At 40.9% G+C, this 25,284-nt stretch overlaps 1 pseudogene; it reads right to left on the reverse strand.

Annotated features, from left to right (window-relative positions):
* LOC122671639 overlaps positions 1-25,284 on the reverse strand; it is a 41,732-nt pseudogene that overhangs the window by 8,987 nt on the left and 7,461 nt on the right.

Consider the following 25,284-nt stretch of genomic DNA (forward strand, 5'->3'; position numbering starts at 1 on the left):
ATAGGAGAATTGCCCAAGGTCCAAAAGTTGGTTGGTAATGCAAGGAAAATCACCAACTTTATTTACAACCATAGTTGGGTTTTGGCATTGATGAGGAGTTATACACAAGGGGATTTAGTGAGGCTTGCAACAATAAGATTTGCAACAAATTACATTGCAATTGATAGCCTCATTTCAAAGCATGGGCTGCTACGGATGTTCACCTCTCTGAGTGGTTGACTAGCAATTATGCAAGGTCTGAAATTGGGAGATTTGTTCAAGATCTTGTTACCTCCTCAAATTTTTGGGCTGCAATGGGCCGACTTTATAATGTTATGATGCCACTCTTTTTATGCTTGAGAGGTTGATGGGGATAAAGAGCAGACCATGGGTAAGATGGTAGATGCCATGGGACGTGTGAAGAGAAAAATACATGAGAATAATCCAACATCAAACAAGAAGTATTTGAAGATTATATCCGATCGATGGGAAAATATGTTGGTTCAAGATGTTCATCAAGGGTAATCTTATAAGTATATGACTTTGGTTTCATTTTAAACACTTAGTAGTTAGTAAGTTACTATTTATTTATTTATTATTAGAATTTCTAGGTTTCTAACCATCCATTACAAACCATGTGCAAGATATTATTTGAATCCGGATATCCAATACTCCAATGATATAGGGTGTAGACCGGATCTATTGCGTGCCCTAAGGAATGTTGTGAACGGAATGGAGCCAGGATGTAGCGAAGGCCACACTTGCCATGGATGAGGTTAGAACTAAATTAGTTGTATAAATGATTGAAACCAAGAATAGAGTGATTGGTGGAAGTGGAACTAATATATATATATTTTTAATACCTCTCTAGGCTAAGTATTTTCGAGAGGCCACTCGTGGTTTTTGATAGAATGGCTATCCATGCTAGGAGCACACAACGCCTGTAAGTTAGGTTTACCTAATTTATTATATCATTTAAAATTTGTTTTAAGGTTTTGTCTTTTAATATTTCATTTATTATTGTGCGTGATTGGTGGCTCAATTATGGGGTACTAGTGCTCACACTTAACCCGAATTGCAATTGAGTATTATCCCTGACGGCATCCTCTAGTGGCAACGAATCGGAGTACATTCGGGTTGATACACACCAAACCCCGGAATCGTCTCGCTTATTCAAAGTTGGAGAAGCTAGTGTATGTCCATTACAACATGAAGTCAAGCTTAAATATTTAGAGCTGGAAAGAGAAGGAGATGATGTAGATGTCAACCCAATCGACATCAACCACCTACTTGCGATGAAGATCCAGTTAGAGCATGGATAGAAGATACCGATAAGGTATTGGTGATGGATCAATTAAGTGAGGATCGCGCACAACCAAACTCGATCCGTGATAGAGAGCATCATTCAACAGATGGATGAGGATGCAACACGGCCACCATCACAAGATCCTTGTCCTAATGTTGAAGAAAATGAAAGTAGCTCGAAGAAGGTTTAGTCGGGAGGACGAGGTCGGTCATCCGTATGGAGGAACTCAACAACATGTTGATGATGAGGATGAAGACGACGATGGTGATGGTGATGGTGATGGTGGTGGTGGTTCATTGTCGTGCCGCGATGATGATGATGATGATGATGATGATGATGACGATGATGATGATGGTAGTGGTGGTGGTGGTGGTGGCCATGGTGCTGGAGGTAGTGGTAGTGGCCATGAGGCTTCACAACATCGTCTGGGGTTCGATTCACATGTGAGGCGGATACACATATACTACCCAAGATATGGATCATGGTGCCGAGCCTGCCGGCCATAAGACTTACTCGCGAAGCCGCATAAGGGCAAGTCCGCCAAGCGCTCCCACAATCCATATGATAGTGATGTGCTTATGAGTGGCATGGAGTCACTTAGCATTAGTTCGATTATTGGTGCTTTATCGTGCCATGGGCATTATGCATCGAGTTCTTCTTCAGCTATGGACATGGGGCTTTAGGGTATGGAAGTTATGGATACGGAGAGAATCAAGCACAAGCACAACCTAGTCTTGTCGTGACATTAGCCACTCCAGAGCAAAGACACACGATTCTACTATGAGTGGGAGAGTCACTACCATCGTATTTTGACTGGGCTCGAGATTGTGCTTATGTTCGGACAAGACACAACATCATCCTAGTCGCTCCTATTGTTAAAGACCCTTAGGACATGACTTTGATCCACCCCGACATTCTTCATGGCAATAGAGTGACTCTATATGTAAAGAATTTCATCATTTAATCTTTTATAACAATTTCAAAGTGCTGCACTTGTCTCGGTTATTGATTATTCACAATTCTTAGTATATATGCATGATATATGACACAAATTGCTTGTTTATATTGTTTTTTGTGTCCAAAAGTGTATTTTCATGTGTATTTTGATCATTTTCATGCGTTTCTGCACCGATCGATACGTATCTCCGATACGATACGATACGATACGATACGTCTCTTAAAATCGCCTGACCGATACGATACCCGATACCGAGACTTAAATCCTTGCCTCCACGTACATTTCTAACATCTCTCATTATAGAACATAACTAGGCAATCAGTTGTGTCTGGCGCACCAAGCTTTGCCACAATTTGTATCCATCTTCTTCACCATTAACACCAGCTGTCAACTGTGGTAAGGGTAAATAAACATTTCAGGCTAACAGCAGAAGGTTATTGCAACATTAAGCAGCCAAACCAACCTAACATGACAAACGTTTTTAACTACAATTTACAAGCTCTCGAATTTGCCTCGGAGGGATTTCATAATTTAATACTGTTACAAAATATCCACTTCAATGAAAATGCGATATCTCAACATACATAAAGGAGAATCTCTTCTTTTGGCTATATGAAGTGAAATTTTTCATAACAGATTCCACAGATTGGGTAACAGATTGGATAGCTTTCAGTTCTATCTTTGGACTAACCATCTTTTGACTATTTAGCATTAAATAATGAATGTATTGCAGTGATCACTAAACAGTACCAATAGCTTTTATCACATTTTTACCTCAAGTATTAGGATTATCATGCTAAGCAGAGGTTGGGCAACACAGACCCCTTAAAAATGATAAGGCCATACCTTCATCATATTTTCTTCAAGGATCTCGTAGGTACAGTAAAAATGCTTTGCATATGCAGGATCATGGAGTTCCACAGCCACATACCATCGAAGGAAGCTAGCCAACTCAATGTTCTGCAATGCTGTCAAATTCCAACGGAGTCCTTTCAGATGACATCAAGAGGTTGGCAGTAGATTACTGCAGAAGCTTGGCACTTAAAATGATATTTCTTAGAGAGCTAATTTAAGCATACACCGTTGCACAAGGAAATGAGATAGGGGAGATTTATCAGAGCGCTCAAACCGAAGAGCTTGAACCAACTGAAGTAAGTAACACTGACGCTCTTCATCATCAGCTCTTCCAAGGACATTCACAGCATATGCACGAACCTATTCAGGGGGAATGAAAACTGCATAAATAAAAATGTACCAGAAATCCATAATATAAAATCTAAATAAGCATACTTATCAGGATGAACCACAAAAGGAATTTAGTAGTAGTACTGGAAGACCAACTGCATCTGCAACATTTATTGCCCAAGGATAACACCGAAATGCAAGAAATGAAGCCAAAGCACCGAATAATCAGTAAGTATGTCAAAAATAATTAGCAATTTTCAACCTTTACTTGGGGAATGTCCCTGTTTACAAATCTATACTATCGTTTACTCCTACAATTGTTAATGATAAAGAATTTGCAGATAGCCAGATAGTGGGAATTGGGAACAATCACTTTTGCATAAAAATTTTGAGAAGACAAAGAACCTCAGTTTCACCAGGTAACCAAATCTTTTCATAATCTGAATCCTCTGAAATGCTTTCAAGATCTTTGTGCTCCAAAAAAGACTTTTGAAAACAAGTACAATTCAAAAGTAGGCTTAAGTAAAGGCATATGGGCTGGTATTACTTATGGAAAAGAGATAAAAACCAAATTAGTTAATCTTTTTAGTTGTGATGTTGAGAGAAGGCTCCTAAGTATCTTGGGCCACCAATAGGGGAAAACACAAATCAATTGGCTTATGGAGCTTCATGATTGAAAATTCTCCATCAGACTTGAAGGATGGAAAGTAACTACCTTTCATTTGGAAAAATGAATACCTTTAAACAAATATACCACTCAACTCTTCCAACTTATTAATTATCAGTCTTCCAAGCTGAAACATATTTACTCTTCTCCTTTTGCTTATTAAAAGCATAGTCATTATTCATACAAAAATAGAAACAAATTTGATATTCCTAGATTGACACTAAGAGGGGGTGAATCAGGGTCACAAAATTTTCTCCAAATTTATTCCCAACACAGTTGCAACACACCCTTGGTACTCCCAACACCGATGGCACTGTGACTATCAACTCTCACGGTACGGCACACATAACTCAATCTCGTTGATAAACACACTGATAGCGTAATCTCACTTTTGGCACACATGCATACAAAGAAATGCACAAACACAAATGCTGATATGGAGGTCTTCAACCAAAACCTTATTGGTCGGGGCAGTCCCGAGTATACCAATCACACACACAAGCATATGCTCAGCCACATACACTTATTTATAATCATCTCATCAATGGTTACAAAATTAGCAACTCCCAATAGTGTGGGGAGATTGCTTGCCTGCCAATAAAACTGAAAAAAGGAAACTAACATAAAAATAGAAACTTGCCGGAAAATAGAAACTTTAGCTATTGACTCAATAACAATGCAAGAAAATAAAAACTACTGAAATAGAAACTAATAGATAGTATCCTAACAAATATTGGCAGGATCTCATCCAAGCCAAATCTTGATTTTGAGCCCCACAACACTATTCACGTGAATAGTAACTTATGGAACTGTTCACGACTTCACGTGAACAGTACATTTTTATAAATAAAAAAAAAAAATTTCCTGTCTTGGTCTTCTTCATGCTTCAATCTACATCAGAATCTCTTCCGTCTACAAACTCGGGAGCGAGCAGGAATCATGAAATGGAATCTCCGCCAGCGTGCACAGTGTGACGAGTAACACGGAAGAATTGACATGAGAGCCTTCTTATCCCATAGATTGCAGCGCAGGTATTTCCATTCACCTGACCAACCAGAATGCTCGCAAGAGCATCTTTCTCGTCGCCAAATCGTGCGCCTTCAGCGCCTTCATCCAAACCTTTAAATCTGCATCGGTCGACGTGGCTTGATCCTGGCCACTGATATCGCGATTCAGTGTAGCCAATTTCACCATATTAAGTTGCCTCAGCCTTTCAAATTGCCTGAAAAGGTATCTTTGCCATATCTCCCTCATTTTAAGGTACTTTTCGACACAGTTTTCCCCACCATGCTCGTGACGGGGAGGACCTTAACTCCATATATGCATTCTCAGGAAAAAGTTGCTGAGAGCTCAAAAATCCGTAAAACCTCCCATTTAGCTTCTTTTCTATGTGACGTTAAGGAAATTGTCATAACTCCTTTGTCCGACATTGAAATTACGCACTTCCGGTTGCGTTGGAAAGACGACTCAACAAACTATGTTTCTCATTTAGATCTCACTCTGCCAGTTTCACTATTAAGCCTTACAAAAATAGCTCCAAACCTGCCACTGCATTAACCTATGAAATCTCCACTTTTACTATACGGGACCTTCACCTTCTGCTTCCATGTACTGCCAAACACTGTGTAAGGCCATAATAGGCTACCAAATGGCATCATACATGCCCAGATGCCACTGTATACCTGCCAAATACTGTCTGCACTGCGAACTCACTGTCTGACTTGTCCAACATTGCCAGAACACTTGTAAATATTGTGCATCATCCGGAAACCTCTGTGATGTCACCAAACATCATAAACCATTGCCACACATGTCCGGAAGCTTCAGTAACTCTACCAACTTGACTGTACTACCACTGCACTGCCAAGTCACTATCTGACTGCCATAACACTGTACACATCACCAAAACTTCACTGCCAGAGTGGCAGTACTGCCATAACACCCTACACATCTGAACCAACTATGTCATGTCATCACACTGACTGACTGCTGACACTGACACTACCACTGCTCAACTGCCATATCATCACACTAACTGCCATGTCATCGCTCTGACTGCCACACTAACTGCCATGCCATCTCACTGATACTGACAACTGCATGCTGCCACTGCTCTGTGACATCACATCTGTCTATAGCTCTGCGATTGCTGATACTGTACTATCTGTACCATCACATGTACACTGCCACTATGCTCTGTACTCTGCATCAGTCTGCTTTTGTACTTTGTACATTTGCCCACCTATTGTGCCACATCAATCTACCATTGTACTACGGACTGCCTGTGAGTCTGTCACTGACTGTGTTGGCAACAATGACAACACCAACTGCCAGTTGCCCAACAAAATTGATGCAGTAGCAATATCATGGCTGGACCAGCATGACCCAATCTAGAAACCCAGACTGAGATGAACCAATCCCAAAACGGGTTGATAAGGTTTTATTTTGTTATTTGGGAATATTTTTGTAATTGCATTTTATTTTATATTGTTGAGATAGCTATGTATGAGATTTTCTTAAGTTAGTAATTTTTGTTTTAATTTCCCACTCAATAGAAATTAATAACAGAATAGGGAAGAGGGAATGAGGGAATGAAGGAGGATAATTATGGCAAAGGGAGGGAGGACCAAGAGAGATTCACTGTGATAAGAAGCCTTAATCAGATTAGAACAATGAGAGAAAAGAAGGGAAAGTAGCAGCACACGAGAATAAGAGAGAGGGAAGGAGATGCGGCCAGCCAGTAGGCTCTCGCAACACACCACCACAACTCAACTATCTTCTTCAATTCATTCTATTCCCATATTACATTGTTGGGTTACGCAGCATAAATAAAAGAACTGTGGGTTGAGAAACGAAGTTGGAACTCAGCAACTCCTCCAAGGTTTGACCTGATATTTGGGGGATTGAGTCCATGCGTTAGGGAGATTTAAACCCCAGACTCTTAGTCCCGAATGCCCTGCCTGCTGTAAGAACAAAACCACCAACCAATTCAGCTTTCACTAGTTCCACTAGAGTCAATTGCATAACTCTTTCATTGTTTATTTACCTGATTATTTGACCTATTGATGACTGTTTCTAATAGATTTGTGAGTGCAGAATATTATCTCAAAGTTTCAGGTTGATCCGACTCTTGTGGTATGTGTTCCTTACTGCAGTTCTGTTGCTTTTGTCGTTAGGTTGAAAGAAGAAGTGCTGAAATTGCCATTAAGTACTTTTCTTTTTTTTTTGGTGAATAAATAATGTATTACCAAAGAGGAGAAAAAGGACAAGAAGGGGGGGGGGAATATACAAAGGGGAAAGAGGGGGGAAGGGGAAGCGAACCAACTAGCGGGTCCTCAAAATTGAGCTATCTAAACCCCAGGATACAACAATATGCCTGTTCCTTGGGGTGTCCGGGAGGGCCTTTAAAGGCAAAACACGAAGCTTGGAGGAGACATCAAAGAAGATGGCTTTCCAAATCAAGTTGAACGAACGAGAATTGGATGTCCATCTCCTAAGGTTCCTTTCCAAGATAGACCCTCGAGGGGGTGAAGGCCGGCCAGGATTTAGCGAAAGACGGTGGAAACTAGGGTCCACGTAGTGGTCCACTATCAAACAAAAGTGAGGTAGAAGCACAATCCCGTACCCAAAAGCATACATACGCTGGTTAAAAGGGCCCATACATCAAATACACACTACGCTGACAATCGGTATCACGAAACAATTCGCGATTCAAATGCATGCACCAGGGAATAGCTTTAGTAATCGACACTGCGTAAGCAGGAGGGAAGATCAAGGACCACCAACAATGGAACGAGATTACGTTATCCGCTTCTTGTGGGCGGAGGGTCACGGTAGACCGGAAAGCGTGACCACCGTTCAGTCTGATCTTGGAAAGGAACCTTAGGAGATGGACATCCAATTCTCGTTCGTTCAACTTGATTTGGAAAGCCATCTTCTTTGATGTCTCCTCCAAGCTTCGTGTTTTACCTTTGAAGGCCCGCCCGGACACCCCAAGGAACAGGCATATTGTTGTATCTTGGGGTTTAGATAGCTCTATTTTGAGGACCCGCTATTGGAAAGGAACCTTAGGAGATGGACATCCAATTCTCGTTCGTTCAACTTGATTTGGAAAGCCATCTTCTTTGATGTCTCCTCCAAGTTTCGTGTTTTTCCTTTGAAGGCCCTCCCGGACACCCCAAGGAACAGGCATATTGTTGTATCCTGGGGTTTAGATAGCTCTATTTTGAGGACCCGCTAGTTGGTTCGCTTCCCCTTCCCCCCTCTTTCCCCATTGTATATTCCCCCCCCCCTTCTTGTCCTTTTTCTCCTCTTTGGTAATACATTATTTATTCACCAAAAAAAAAGTACTTAATGGCAATTTCAGCACTTCTTCTTTCAACCTAACGACAAAAGCAACAGAACTGCAGTAAGGAACACATACCACAAGAGTCGGATCAACCTGAAACTTTGAGATAAGATTCTGCACTCACAAATCTATTAGAAACAGTCATCAATAGGTCAAATAATCAGATAAATAAACAATGAAAGAGTTATGCAATTGACTCTAGTGGAACTAGTGAAAGCTGAATTGGTTGGTGGTTTTGTTCTTACAGCAGGCAGGGCATTCGGGACTAAGAGTTTGGGGATTAAGTACTTCACATGTTGTTATTACATAAAATCCTCTTATTTATATTGTTTCTGTTTTAACCCCATTCTAACTCATAATTCCAGAAAAAAAAAAAACCCTCTTTCATATTTGCACCAAGGTTTCGGACATAATCCAACATGATGATTGGGTTTCCCCCTCCTCCTTGTTAGGTTTTAGAGGAGAAAGAGAAGAGAGGAGAAAAGCTCCAAGGGAGGCAAAGTTCAAACACGATTTGGTGTAATCTGTTATGTCTCTCAACTTGAGACAAACAGCCTTATATTGAGAAGAATATCTAATTACACTCAGGCCCTTAGCCTAATACAAATAGCACATAAAATAAATAAGTAAGTGTCTAAGTACAAATATACCCCTGAAACTAAGTACTCTTGACACTCCCACTCAAGCTGGGTGGTATATGTCATACATACCCAGCTTGTCTAACATAAAACTGAAGTGATGAGAACTAAGTCCTTTGGTGAATATGTCTGCCACTTGTTCACTTGTCTTCACAAAAGGGGTACAAATAGTCTTAGACTCTATTTTCTCCTTGATGAAGTGCCTATCAACCTCAACATGCTTTGTCCGGTCATGTTGGACCGGATTATGTGCAATACTTATGGCTGCCTTGTTGTCACAGTATAGACTCATAGGTTCTATCGTCTCAAACCCCAATTCTTGGACAAGTTTCTTCAACCACCAGATTTCACACACACCATGAGCCATGGCCCTAAATTCCGCTTCAAGACTTGACCTAGCTACCACAGGTTGCTTCTTGCTTCTCCAGGTGACTAAGTTTCCCCAACAAATGTACAAGATCCGGAGGTGGACCTTTATCGAGAAATAGACCCGCCCAATCGCATCTCAGTATATACTTCAATTCTGAAGTTACCATTCCTAGAAAAGAGAAGACCCTTTCTAGGACATGACTTCAAGTACTTGAGGATCCTGTAAACTGCATCAAGATGTCCCACCTTGGGTGCATGCATAAACTGACTCACCACTCCCACAGCATAGGTAATGTCAGGTCTGGTGAGGGAAAGGTAGATTAACTTACCTACTAATCTCTGGTATTTTTCAGCATCCACAAGCGGTTCACCACAATCTTCCCCTAGCCTGTGATTCTGCTCAATGGGGGAGGAGACTGGTTTACATCCCAAGTAGCTTGTCTCTGTAAGAAGATCAAGAACAAACTTCCTTTGACAAACATTGATCCCTTGCTTGGATCTAGAAACCTCAATCCCCAGAAAATACTTCAATGGACCGAGGTCCTTGATCTCAAACTGTCGAGACAAGTAAAGTTTAAGCTTTGAGATTTCGGCTTCACTATTTCCCGTGACCACAATGTCATCAACATAACAATGAGAGTCGTAATAGTGCTGTCCTTCCTTTGTATAAACAATGTGTGATCAGCTTGACTTTGAGTATATCCGTTTTGCAGGAGAGCTTGTCTAAATCTCTCAAACCAAGCCTTAGGAGACTGTTTGAGTCCATAAAGAGCCTTCCTAAGACGGCACACTTTCCCACTGTCACCAGTATGCTTGAACCCAGGAGGAGGATGCACATACACTTCTTCTTCTAGGTCACCATGTAAGAATGCATTCTTCACATCCAGTTGGTACAAAGGCCAATCAAGATTTGCTGCCATTGAGAGAAGTACCCGAATGGAGTTGTGCTTGGCCACTGGAGCAAAGGTTTCCTGAAAGTCAATGCCATACACCTGTGTATAACCCTTAGCGACAAGTCTTGCCTTATATCTCTCCACGGTACCATCAGACTTGAACTTGACTGTGAATACCCATCTGCACCCAACAGGGACTCTCCCTTTAGGGAGCTCAACAAGGTCCCAAGTATGATTCTTCTCAAGTGCCAACATCTCTGTGTTCATTGCTTCTCTCCATTTTGGATCTGCCATAGCCTCTGCTACATTCTTGGGAATAGATATGGAGGAGATTGTCACAGAGAAGGCTATACCTGTAAGGGAAATAGAATCATAGGAAACAAACTTGGCAATGGGATTAGTACATGCCCGAGTTCCCTTGTGGTGGGCAATAGGAAGGTCCAAGTCTGAGGATATAGGAGTAGAAGAAGGTATACCTGTCTCGATGGATGGAGACTCAGGATGAGGTGATGAAGAAGGATTTTGGCAGGTCTTCTTTATAGGCAGCCATGAAGCAGGATTTCTCCTTTCCTTCGTATACACCAGTAGCTCCCCTTGTTCTCTGTTCCCCTGTACACATAGTTCAAAATCTCACGAAATCTCGATCTAGATTTCGAGAATTTCGACCCCCTCGAAACGAAATGACCCCTCGAATAAAAAAAATACTAAATTTCGATCGAAATTCTCGAGATTTCGAGATATTTCGAGACATTTTCAAAATCTCGCGAGATTTCGAAAATCTCGAGAAAATGCTTTATATACAATACCATGTTTCGATAGTCTCGGTCGAAATTTCGACCAAAACTGAGAAACAAAGCATTTTTCCTCTTTTGCTTGGTTTTTGAAGGTTTTTGCTTATTTCTTCTTCAATCTTCCACTTCCCACTTGAATCCTTGCCACATCTACGCCGGAATCACTTGGAGAACAAACTTCTTAGCACATCTGTGAAGCCTTTCCACTATTTCAGGTAAAACCATATTCTCAAAATTGATTTTTTTTAGGGAAATGCTTGATCAACATGTTGTTTATAATGAAATAAATATATGTTAGACACCGGAAGCCGATCTACGACTTCACAGTGTCGAATTTTTTTTTTGGTATATATATTATTTATTTATTTTTCTACTTCAAAAATTGGATTTATTTACAACAAAAATCAAAAAATAATAGGGGTTATGTATATTGTATGGTGATGAATTAAATATATGTTAGACACCATTGGCCGATCTATGGCCTCATGGTGTCAAAAATATATTTCTGCCAATAATTAATTATTTTAATTTTTGAAAATTATAAAAAATATTTAAAAAATTCAAAAAAATAGTAAAAAATAAGAAATAATATGAGGTTTTTGTTTTCAAATTACTGAAAAATATAAAAGTAAATTGTACATACTTCTTATTTGCTGCCCATTTACATATCTTTTCGATTTTGTTGTGCTAGGCCAATATTTATTTGAAAAATATTTTTAAAAATTGTTTTTAAATATGAGAAAAATATGAGGGTTAGGGGAAAAATACTAAGTAGTTATATACTTATATACTTGTGTTAGTGCTCTTAAATCTTAATTCTTAAACATTTAAAATTTTAAACTAAAAGACTTGATGTGCTTGATGATTAATGAATTGTCTTTTATTCATGCAACAAAGAATTAGTCGATTATGACGAACCATGGTAAACGCACAGAGCGGAGGCAAGAGGGGCAGAGGTAGCCGGCCCGCACCCGGGAGGAGGGGAGCACACCCAGCGCACTAGGGGTGACATTGCATGGTTGCATGGCACTCCAATTCGATGGGGATAAAAGAAAATCCCAATGCAACTATTGTCACATGCAGTTTTGGGAGGTGGTGCCACTAGACTCAAACAACATCTAGCCGGGAATTCTCCTGAAGTGGTCGCATGTCATATGGTCCCCGTGGAGGTATCTAGGGCTGTCATTGATTACATGAAGGGAGGGAGTAAGAGGAAGGCTCGAGAGGGAGAAGGCAAAAGTAGATCTTGAGGAAGCAGAGGTGTACGCGGAGGCCAATCAAGCCATCGTGATGATGATGATGATGACATGATGATGTCTATGTTCCCGATGATATAGAGACCGAGCAAGAGGCTAGGGATTGGAGACGAGCACGGATGATGAGCGAGCCGCTTATCCGAGGATCGGGAGAGAGTCGAGAGACAGAGAGTAGGTGGTAGTGGAGGAGCTAGTACCTCTGAGAGTGGTGCTAGTGGTAGTGGAGGAGCAGTACAAGTGGAGGAGGTGGGTTGCCTAATCCCTTTAGGAGATCACAGTACGAGGGCAGCTCCCCCGCCTCCACCACCACAAGATGACCCAAGATTCACTAAGCACCTGGTGTTTATAGAAAGAAAGGCAACAAACAACCAAAAATCAAGGGAGCATGAAAAATCAAGGGGATGGTGAAGGAATCTATAGCTAAGTGGATGTTATACCATACCATCCAAAAAACACAAGACAAGGCCCCTTTTATCGACTATGATAGATTCCATTCCGAGGCTGGCCCAGGGTATAGGGGCCCACCCCATATGAGATTATGAATGTGTATTTGCCCAACGAAGAGAGAGCTTGAAGACTACATCAATGAAATGAGGGGGCTGTGGGAGAACTATGGGGTGACCATAATGTGTGATGGTTGGACTGGTCCTACAAGAAAGTCCATCATCAACTTTATGGTGTATTGTGATGGGATGACAGTCTTTCAAGTCTGTTGATGCATCCAAGGAGAAAAAGGATGCAAAGTATATCTACAAATCTTGAAGGAAGTGGTAGAAGATGTAGAGTGGGAACGTTGTCCAAATTGTAAAGGACAACGGAAGCAACTACAAGAGCGGTGAGAGGTTGATGCAAAACAATAAGTACCGGTTGTTTTGGACTCCATGTGCTGCCCATTGTATAGACCTCATGTTGAAGGACATGGGAAAGATCAAATTGGTACAACATGTCGTGGACAAGGCAAGGCAAATGACCAACTTTGTCTACAACCATGGGTTTGCACTAAACCTCTTGAGGGAGAAGTGTGGGGGTGACTTAGTGAGGCCAGGCATAACTAGATTCACCACCAACTACATTGCACTCAAGAGTATAGAAACCAAGAAGTCCGGATGAGATCAATGTTTGCTTCAAGACTAGTTCAATGGAATGGGTCCAATACCCATGGTGGTAGGAAGCACAAGCTACAATTTCATCGATGACTTTTGGTCTAAGTTGCATAAAGTGGTACAACTTCTGGACCCAGTGGTCAAGGTTTTGTATATAGTTGATTCTGCTATCAAGGGACCAACCATGCCACATCTATATGCTGCCATAGACTTGATGAATGAAGGTGTTTACAATGCAAATCCACGAGGTAGCAAACACTTTCTCAAAATTATCAAGGAGCTGGAAAATCAACTTATGCATCCACCTGCATAAGGTGTGAGTGTACACTCTTTGTTTTTTATGCAATTACATCTTTTAAAGTTAATTTGAAGGATATATTACTAACTAGTGAATATGTAATGTCAATTTCAGCATATTATTTGAACCCCAAGTACCAATATAGTTATAGGCTTGGGTTGAATAATAGTCTTATTGACGCAATAAAGAAGTAGTTGCAAGTTGGAGCCGAATAGTAACTTACAGGCAATATGCACAATGAGGTAAGTCTTATACGTTATAATTCATTTGGAATTACTCAATTCAATACTAAATAGTAACGAGTCATTACTAATTTTAAATATTTTCCAAATGATTATAGTTGAAGACTTTTAGGGATGCATTGGGAAGTTTTGGAACCGAGAAGTGCAAGAAGGCCGGACACGCGTGATGCCGGTACTCATTAGTCATTACTTCATTAGTCATTACTCAATTCAATATCTTATTCTTTTGAAATGAAGGTGACATGTTTCTTTTGTTGTAATGCAATGAATGGTGGGTGTTGTATGGGGTTCGCAAACAATTTAAGAAAAATAGCAATCAAGGTTCTCTCCCGGACATGTTCAAGATCCGCCGTGAACGGAATTGGAGTACATTTTCTCTCATCCACTCCAAGAGGAGAAATAGATTGGGTTCCGAACATCTCTCCGACTTAGTGTATATGCATTATAATTTGAGGTTCAAGATGCAACACATACGCGTGGGACAAGAGGGTATTAGGGAAAATATCGATCTCGCCGACATTTTCCAGGTGGAGTCGGATGATGAAGATCCCGTTGTTGATTGGGTGAGGGATAGAGGTGAGCCAGTGTTAGATCAGCCTGGAGGTAGACTCGACCCCATGATAGCTGAACATATACAAGCCGATGTGGATGACTTCACGGCTGCAGAGGGGTAGGTACATGCACGGGACGCATTACCCATACCGTTCCAGCCATGGTGGTGTTGATGAGGAGGATGAAGATTGGTCATGTCATCTCGGTGGAGATGGTGGTGGTGGAGATGGTGATGGTGGAGATGGTGGTGGTGGTCCTGGTGGAGATGGTGATGATGGAGGTGACGCGATGAAGGTAATGATGGACGTGATGATGATGGTGATGGTGGTCAAGCATATGAGGGAACTCGAGTCCCGTTTGTGGTACAAGAGCAAGAAGAGGCAATCCGTGCCCCCACCGGCCCCACACCAGCCACACGGCCCACATCGTCCACCTCGACCTACTCGAGAAAACAGCGTGGCAGTCCAGTCCGCCTGGTGGTAGTGGTAGTGGTACTAGTAGGCGGTGAGCTTATGGACATTGATGCCCTATCGACTCTGTTGGTGGGTCGAGTATTGGCGATAGAGACAGAGGATCGAGTGGGCATTTCCGTGCCCCATCTTTTCATGTAGACAAGCAGTCCATCTCCAGACAATCGTAGCATGGTTCATCTCATTCACATCCATGTGGCGAAGGGCATTCTGGGCGCACCTTGGGGCCAAGCCTATATCTTCTCCATCCATTCCCGCTTTGAGTATGACTCCCACTCACAAGGATATAGTGGATCGTCTTTTGTGCATGACTTCTTTTCCTATATCGGCTACCCAACCCACCAATGCGGCCTGATAACCCGTACATGCTCCTGAGCCGTCATAGACTCATATCATAGTGGATCAGTGGGTAGTACTTCTTCACGCTTTGGTGACCTATATCCTAGGATAGGTTACCTTCAAGATGTTGATGATGCAGTTTACATGGCTACGTGGATGACTACACTCGCTTCTTCTCCCGGACTATGACGTGGCATGCATTTGTCCTACATCGGAGAGCAATACACGTCGGCTTCGGCGGACCATGAGGGGGTTGATCCTGGATGGCGGAGTAGTTATTATTAGCAAATTTGTAAACATTTGAGATGAATGATGACTAGTTGACTACTTGACTTCAGTAGCCTTGTAGGGGACAATTGGGGATATTGACATATTGTGATTTGGAATGTTTGATATCATCTTCTTAAATCTTAACTCTTAAGTTGTTATTTGTTAACTTGTTATTGACTTGATGTCTTATGTACTTAATATTATGATTTATGACTTAACTTATGAGTCATTATGTTTCCAACTTAGTTCCAAGTCAATTTACTTGTTTAATGTACAATGTATATGTGTAAATGTGTAGTTAACTAAGTTATACACTTATACATTAGGTTCGACCGCACGTTGCCAATCAATGGTGCACATCCAAAACACCATTTTGGGTGACTATTTTTGCAATTTGAACATTTAAATGTGTTTATATAGCCTAAAATAGGGTTTCCATGAAGTTTCGTGCCTTAACTTGGCCTAAAACCCACCGAAATGACCTATCGAAACATACCAGAAAAATACAATATTTGACCGAAATATCCGAAATTTCGAATATTTCGGATATTTCGGTCACTCAAATACCAAAACGTAACGAGTTCTCGAACTATGCCTGTACACAAGGATGCTCCCCCTCAACTACATTCTCTATACAAGGCTCCCCCTCAACAGAACTTCTCTTTCCCTTGTCAATCTGAAAAGGTGAAATAGGAACAGGATAGGAGATAGGAAGTGAGACAGACTCGGGAACCTCTTCACTTGCAATACCACCACCAAGCGATGGACACTCCCCCTAAAGAGGTGACTGAAAAAAAGGTATGGTTTCAAAGAAACGGACATCTCTGGAGAGAAGCCACCGACGAGTGGGAGGATGATAGCATTTATATCCTTTGGAGGTGGAGGAATACCCGAGAAAGATGCACTTTAGAGCCTTAGGATCCAATTTAGTGCGGGCAGATTTGCTAACATGTACATAACAAATACAACCAAACACCTTTGGAGGGAGAGAGAATGAAGAAGACCGTGAGGGTAGGACATCAAGAGGAACTTGAAATTGTAAGACACTAGACGGCATGCGATTAATAAGAAAGACAGCAGTGAGTAGAGCATCAGACCAAAAAGTTTTGGGAACATGCATGGTAAACCAAAGGGACCTAGCCACTACAAGAAGGTGGCGATTTTTTCTTTCAGCCACCCCATTTTGTTGTGGGGTATCAACACAGGCCACCTGATGAATAATGCCATGGTCAGAAAAAAAGGTTTCCAAACCACTATACATATACTCCCCACCTTTATCAGAACGAACAATTTGGATCCGGGTTTGAAATTGGGTATACACTAACTCATAGAAATTTGTAAATGCAACATGGGCATCACTTTTATGTTTCAACAAGTACACCCAAGTAACCCGAGAATAATCATCAATAAAAGAGACAAAGCAGCGGAAGCCACGCAAAGAGGTAACAGGGGAAGGCCCCCAAACATCAGTATGTATAAGATGAAAAGGTGAAGTAGATCTATTACCATTGGATGTATAAACTGTTTTACAACTTTTGGCAAATAGACAAGGTTCACAATGAAAAACATAAGAGACTGGAAAGGAAATAAACAAGTGAGGTAACTGTTTCCTCATAACAGAAAAAGAAGGGTGTCCCAACCGACGATGCCAAAGCAAAATATCCTCTTGAGTACGTCCACCTTCTAGCCCACAAACATAGGATTGAGGTTGTACAACAGAGGAAGCACCAGTATCCAAAACATATAAGCCACCAGCTTCATGACCACTGCCAATCACCTTCCTCGTCACCAAATCCTGAAAAAGACAATGGGTAGGAAAGAAGGTGACAAAGCAGTTCAAAGATTTAGTCAATTGGCTAATGGAAAGAAGGTTAGTAGCAAAGTTGGGAACATGAAAAACAGACTTCAGGGGTAAGCAAGGTGTAACCTGGATATCTCCCTTACCAGAGATGGAAGAGAATGAACCATCGGTAATTTTTACCTTATCTTTCCCAGAACAAACAGAGTAGGAATTATACAGCTGGGACCTACCAGTCATATGATCCATGGCGCCCGAGTCAATAACCCAAGGTGTGATGTCGGAGGAGGAAGAGGCCTGAGTGCAGTAGAAGTAGGAGCTGGGTGAACCGTCCGAGGTGGGCTACAACCCGGCGAAGCGGCAATGTCACGGGGAAAGAGAGGATGAATCGGCTTCAATGACCCCAACATGAGCCTTAGGCCCCTTCTTCCGCTGTCCCTTAGTCCCCAAGTGGAACCAGGTGGGGGCTTCCCATGGAAATCCCAACAGAAGTCCTTCGTATGTCCAGTTTTACCACAACGGTCACATAAGAATCGGCTCTTTGAAGACCCCTTAGCAGCCCCCTTATCAGCTCCCTTAGTGGAGTCCTGAGGGATGGAAGAAACAAGAGCAGAGCGCTCAATAGTGGTGTTGATACTAGTCTCCATGGCACCCCTATGGGTTTCCTCACTCTGTAGATATCCACACACCTCCTCCAATGAGGGAAGACTAGGTCGGCCAAGGATTTGTACCCTTAGAGGCTCAAATTCAGGATTCAAGCCACCAAGAAGAAATAGTACCCTCTCCTTCTCAAACAACCTGTGTACCTTGACTTCATCATCAGGACACAACTGAAGATCTCTATAGTGATCATACTCCTCCCACAGGCCCACAACAAGACAATAGTAGTCAGAGATGCTTCTATCACCTTGGCGTAGGCTAACAATCTGTTGGAGAAGTTGGTACACCTTTGTAGAGTCTCCAACACGATCAAAGATACAAGCAACACTGTTCCAAATATCTTTGGCAGTCTCTTTACCCATAAACCTCCGTCCAATCTCAGGCTTCATTGAGAAAAGAAGCCAAGCCATCACCAGTGAGTTCTCAGTGTCCCATTTGGAATACCCTTGCTCGGTAAGAAGAGGTGCCTTGATGCTGCCATTTATGTACCCCATCTTTCCCTTACACCTAAGGATCAATTTCATGGATCGAGACCAATCTAGGTAATTGGTATTGTCCAACTTGACAATGGGAAGCTGCACATTGGTGTTCTCATATGAAGGGACAGAGGATGATGCAGCAAGTGGGTCTACAGACAAAGGCAAGGCTTTTTCCTCATTTTTGTCACCCATATTTAACTCAAATCAAATGCTTAATAAGTCCAAACAACAGTATTTCAACCACAGCCACTGCTCCTTGAACACAAAGAAAAAGCAGGCAAAAAAGACCGGAAAAACTGAAAAAGGCTTGTAAAACCCAAACGAAGAAGAAACAGCAGCGGAGCAACAAGGGTAAGTCTTCCTTACCCAAAAACGATGCTGTATGGCCCAAAGAAAGCAGCAAACAAAGCTCACACTAAGAGCTGGATCACTCCAAGAGATCGATCAGCGGAACCAGGAGAAAAACTGCCTGGCCGAAACTCGCATTGTCTCCTCTCGATGCTACCAGCAGATTTGAGCGGATCAAATGAGAAGGAAGAAGACTTCCAAACGATGCTAGAGCATCTAGTTGCTCCCTATTTGGTTGTCAAACAAGGAAGGAGAAGCTTGGTGAAGATACCCCAAGGTTTCCTTCACAAACCAACAAGAACAAGGAGATTGCAGCTCACTCCAGCCTTCCACACAACCTTCAAACTCCAGGAAGAAAGTGCTCTGATACCATGTTAGGTTTTAGAGGAGAAAAGCTCCAAGGGAGGCAAAGTTCAAACACAATTTGGTGTAATCTGTTATGTCTCTCAAATTGAGACAAACAGCCTTATATTGAGAAGAATATCTAATTACACTCAGGCCCTTAGCCTAATACAAATAGCACATTAAATACATAAGTGTCTAAGTACAAATATACCCCTGAAACTAAGTACTCTTAACACTCCTCCCCCCAGCTGTCTGCTATATGGTCTGCTTTGTCGGGGATCCCTAGAAGGCCCACTAGTGGTGGAGATATTGTTTTTTGGTCTGCCTCTTCCTCGGGGCTTTTCAGTTCCAAGTTGGATTGGGATCTTCTTCGTACTCGTGGACCGGTTATTCCCTAGCGCAACTTGGTTTGATTCAAGATCCACATTCCCTGCCACAACTTCACTACATGGCGGGCCCTCTCCCACTACCTCCTCACACAGTCCTTCCTTATTCATAAGCAGATCTCTGCTCCTCCTCATGCTGCCTTTGTTGGAATGCCAATGAAGATGATGCCCAACTCTTCTTCAGCTGCCCCTTCTTGTAAATGATTTGGAGTGGTCTCCTTTCTAGACATTGGCCCCAGAGAAGAAGAATTTTTCCCCTTGAACGTGAATGGATTTGTGCGGACATGTCCTTTGGTGGTAACTCAATATGTGATCATGTGGGTAAGCTTGCTTTTGATGTCACTATATATCACATTTGGATGGAGCGCAATCTCAGAAGATGGACTTCCAAATCAAGATCATTCCAGCAGATTTGGGACACTAATCTCTCTGATGTCATAAACACGTCGTCTGTGGGCCCCTCTAGATGTGTTGATTCTCCTAGAAATAGGCTCATTGTTGCCTCTTGGGATCTCCCCCACTCGTTCTAGAGTGGGTGAGGCTTTGTATTGTTGATTTTGCTATTTGTTTGTTTCTCTTTTCCCCCTTCTTCTAGGGGTCCCTCTGTTTCTTATCTTGTTTTGGTAATGAATTTTTTGTTCACTTCCGATTGTTGAGCAGTTTATTACTTGGGTGGGCGCATAGCGACCCATAATCAGGGTTTTAGGACCCGTGGTAGCATCATATATATTATATATTAGATAACTGATCCAGTGTTTGGAATCATTTTTACACAGATTCCATTATTTTCTCACTCTACTTACTCAATCTTTGATGCACTATCCTGTAGAGTGAAAACGGTTGACCGCTTTTTCTAAACCAACCATTTTTTGGGTTACTGGGGTAGAGCAGAAAATAACACAATCACTAAGCAAAAATTGCACTTTGTTTCTGCAAACTGAGAAATAAAAACATGCTAAATGCACCCCCAAAGCTGCTTTTACAGTGCATCTTACGTGACATTAAATGATACTGGGCTAGATTCCAAATTTCCAAAGCCAAAGGGGAGTAGAATAGAGGACAATGATACATGGCGTTAACGTTAAGGAGTTTCAAAACTGAAAAACCCGTAAGAACTGAAGATTATGTTCAATACACACCTCTTCACTTTCAAAAACAGGAGATAGAAGCTCCAGTGCATCACACACATCAATTGTCTCCCACTCCCCCATCAGTTCTATCGCTTGCTTTGCCTCCTGTAAATATTTCAACATATTAATCATATGCTGATATATTGTTCGACCAAACGGTCAAAAAATATGCCTCTTCCTCAACAAGGGAAAATATCACCAAGAAAATGGCAATCTAAAACTGGTAAGTAATTTCAATTGCATTAATCATAGAACAAGACCATTTGAAAGTTTTTGACTCAACAAACTTGAGGGGCCTCTGAAGGAGTTCTAAATTTGGGCCAGCATGGTTGATCCTGCATGTTCACCTTTTGATAAAACACAAAATACGAAGATTGAACATAAATTTGGAAGATTAAAAGGATAACTTGATATCGGAGTAATGCATTGTAGTGATAGTAGTTTTATTTGGACTTCCTAAGATCCTAGTCCCCATGCAGGGATCTCATTGTGAAGGGTAGGGAAACCATACAAAAAGGATGAGTGTCCTCCAATATAAGGCTCATTAACTGTAACAAATCAATTCACCATGTACAACTCAATAGATAAATCTATTATTATTGAAGGTATTCTGCAGCCTACTAAATGAAGCGATTCCGACTAATAGTGTCCTGGAAGGCAGCATTTACCAATCAAGACACAAAACTTCCAGTCTCACACATAGCATCGGCCATCTCACCAATGTCGAACTACGCTGGTTCACATTTCAAGCTTCCAGTCTCACTCACAGTGTCTCACACCACACATCGTTGATATATACAAAAAATTAGGGTGCCTAAAGTAAAAGAAGCTTTAAAGAGGAAGAAAGTAGGCAAGGCACCAGGTCTAGATTGGGTCCCAATAGAAGTATGGAAGAGTTTAGGAATCTGTGGTTTATCTTGGCTAACCAAACTATATAATAAAATAAGATTATGAACACAAGGAAAATGCCAAATGAATGGAGGAGAAGCATTGTGGTTATGATTTATAAAATTAAAGGGGATATTCAAAGCTCAATAACTATAGAGGCATAAAACTAATGAGTCATACTATGACAATATGGGAGAGAGTTATTGAAAATCATCTGCGAAGAAGCTACTATTACAGAGAACCAATTTGGTTTTATGCCAAGAAGATCCATGGCAAATGCTATTTACTTAGGAGACTCATGGAAAGATTCAGAGATAGCATGAAGGATCTCCATATGGTCTTTATTGATGTAGAAAAAACCCCTAGATAATTAATCCGGCAAGTACTAGAGAAGATATGTGGGCATAGTTAAAGTTATGTATAATGGTGTGGTGAATAGTGTAAGAACTATAGGGGGTCAAGGAAGTGAATTCCCAATTACAACTGGTTTAATCAGCTTTAAGCCCTTATTTGTTTGCACTTATCATAGATTTGATTTAACCAGAGACATTTAAGATGAGGTCCGTTAGTGTATGTTTTTTGTTGATGATATTGTTTTGGGGGATGAGACAAAAGCAGGATTAACACCAAGATGGACTTATGGAGATCAACCTTGGGATCAGAAGATTTTAAGATAAGTATAACGAAGATGGAATATATGATGTGTAACTTTAGTTATACTAGGACGGATAATGAGGTGGTGAAATTGATGAGAGGGACAAAATATAATATAGAGGATGATAAATTTTAAATAAAGAAGGCGATATAGAGGATGATGTTTCACAGAAATTAAGATAGAATGGATGAAGTGGAGAGATGCGTTTGGAGTGTTCTACGGTCGGCATGTTCCTTTAAAACTTAAAGGAAAATTTTATAGAACAATCATACAACCGGCTATGATGTATAGTGCGGAATGTTGGTTACTTAAGATGCATCATATCGATAAACTCAGTGTTGCTGAGATGAGGATGTTGAGATGGATGTGTAGCAAAACTAGGAAGGATAAAGTAAGGGATGATCATATTAGAGCTGATTTGGAAGTAGCTCCGATACATGATATGTTACGAGAAAGTCGTTTGAGGTGGCATGACCATGTTCAATGGAGGCCTTTAGATGCTCCAACATGGAGGAGTGATTTGATGCAAATTGAAGGAGCTAAAAGAGCTAGGGGCAGACCTAAAGTGACTCTGGGAGAAGTGGTGAGGAAAGACATGCATAGCTTAGGCCTTGTATCAAGTATGATCTCAAACAAAACTGATTGGAGGGCAAGGATCCCTATAGCCGACCCCATTTAGTTGGGATAAGGCTGAGTTGTTGTTCTTGTTGTATTGAAGGTACTTTGCGCCTGCCATAGCATAGGTGTATGTAATGCTTCACTAGGGCACTGCTATAAACCACATCTGGGATGAATGGTTTGATATAAACATCATATTCGTTAACTACGCATGTCCTCAATAATTCTAATAAACAAGGTTCACACTTTTGAATTTGTTGGTAAATTAAGCCTTTCATGAATGAAAGATTTCTGTCAATATTCTACAAGATTTTGAAATGGTGTAAAATGATCTGAAACAAAATATTTAAAAGAGCATCCCAGTGCACGAGGCTCCCGCTACGATCTGGGAGGGGCAAATGAACACAGCCTTACCCCCTGCTTCGCTGGAGAGGTTGTTTCCAAGTTTCAAACTTGCAACCAACTAGTTGCAATAACGCAACTTAACCATTGCGCCAAGGGTCGCAACAAAATACCAGCCAAAAATTATTCTTTTTCTGAATGTCCAAAAAAATAGTTATAGATTTGATATAATTATCAATCCAAAATGAAACAAAACACACCAATGTATATGTTTGTGTGTGAAGTACAAGCGTGGTTCGAGAACTCAGAACTCGGTACCAACTCGACCCTTGGAAAAACAGAGTTGAGTTGAGATCTCGGCGAGATGAGCCGAGTTGGTGCATTTTTTTTTCCGACTCTAAGCCTCAACTCGGTGGGTTTTAGACCTAGTTTGGGTCTGAAACTTGATATTCAACCTATTTTAGGCCATTTAAACACAATGGCACTATCAGATTTTGCAAAAACAAAGTCCAAATTTTGACAGCAATCAAAACATTCAATTAATGTAAAACAACTTAAATAAGCATTAGAAATGTTAAATTGTACAATACATCAATCTTTAAACAAATGTTATATAAAATGTGATATGTTAATGTATTCAGTCCCAACCATATCCACATAAAATTCCCATGCCATAGTGTTGTTGTAGTTTTGCACATAGTTTGCCACAACACTCATATAAGTGTTGTCATCAACATATTCCAACTCCCCTATCCTAGGGTATAGAAGAGGCGGAGGCTGTTGGTTTGAGGCATGAGATCCACTGCTACTGTCATATTGAGGCATGTATGGGTATGGCTAGTTTGGGACTGGGAATATGGGCCCAAAACCAGACCCAGTGCTTTAATTGTCAAACTCATGTGTTGACTGCCCAAACTGACCATAGCCACTATATTCGGAACCTGTGCTCTCCTGGCCATAATCATAGTCGTGATGAGGCTGAGATGAATGCCACGACTATCGCTCACTAATAGTATCTATACTCATGCTTCCGAAACTTGCAAGCATGGTGTTCATACTCATATCATCATCCTGAGCCTGTGATTGTAAGTAAATAAACTGGTAGATGGGTCATTTTATGGGTCAACCCGAGATCCGAGATCCAAGATCTTGTCGAGTTAGGTATGTAAATAAACTGGTAGATGGATCATTTTATGGGTCAACCCGAGATCTTGACCCGAGAGATCTCGCCGAGATATGTCGAGTTCTGTCAAGTTAGATAAGTAAATAAACTGGTAGATGGGTCATTTTATGGGTCAACCCGAGATTCGAGATCTCGCTGAGATATGTCGAGTTCTGTCAAGTTAGGTAAGTAAATAAACTGGTAGATGGGTCATTTTATGGGTCAAGCTAAGATCTCGACCCGAGATCTTGTACTTTTTAATATCGTATTCCATCTCGTCTCGGTTTCTCAAAAAACCGAGAAACTCGCCGAGATTTCACGAGTTCTCGAACTATGAGTATGAGCGTGTTTGGATGCTATAATGTTTATTATTATACTCTTAAGTTTAAAACTGTTTATCTTTTTAATATCCTTCAAGGACCTTCATGTTTTTAATTTATAACGAATTTAATTAAAGCACCCGCAGAATTTAAGTATACATTTATAAGAAATTATACTAAATTACTAATATACCATAAAAAATCATCCTAGATTTTAAATTTGATATCTAATTTTTCTTCCTTAACTAACTAGTTGTTTTATTAAATATCTATTATGCCTCTAACAAGCACACATATACATTTAATCAGTTTATAGTTACTCATATATTTACTAAATTAACATAAATTTTTAAATGTATATCATAATCTCCCAACTCTCCTGCGTTTGTAATGAAATACCTATATTTAAAGTATCAATAGATTAGATGATAAGCTCTAAGATTCTCAAAGAAAAGAGTGTCCCAATGCACGAGGATCCTGCTACTGCAT

Source organism: Telopea speciosissima, chromosome 8, assembly GCF_018873765.1.
Source record: "Telopea speciosissima isolate NSW1024214 ecotype Mountain lineage chromosome 8, Tspe_v1, whole genome shotgun sequence".
NCBI classification, from domain to species: domain Eukaryota; kingdom Viridiplantae; phylum Streptophyta; class Magnoliopsida; order Proteales; family Proteaceae; genus Telopea; species Telopea speciosissima.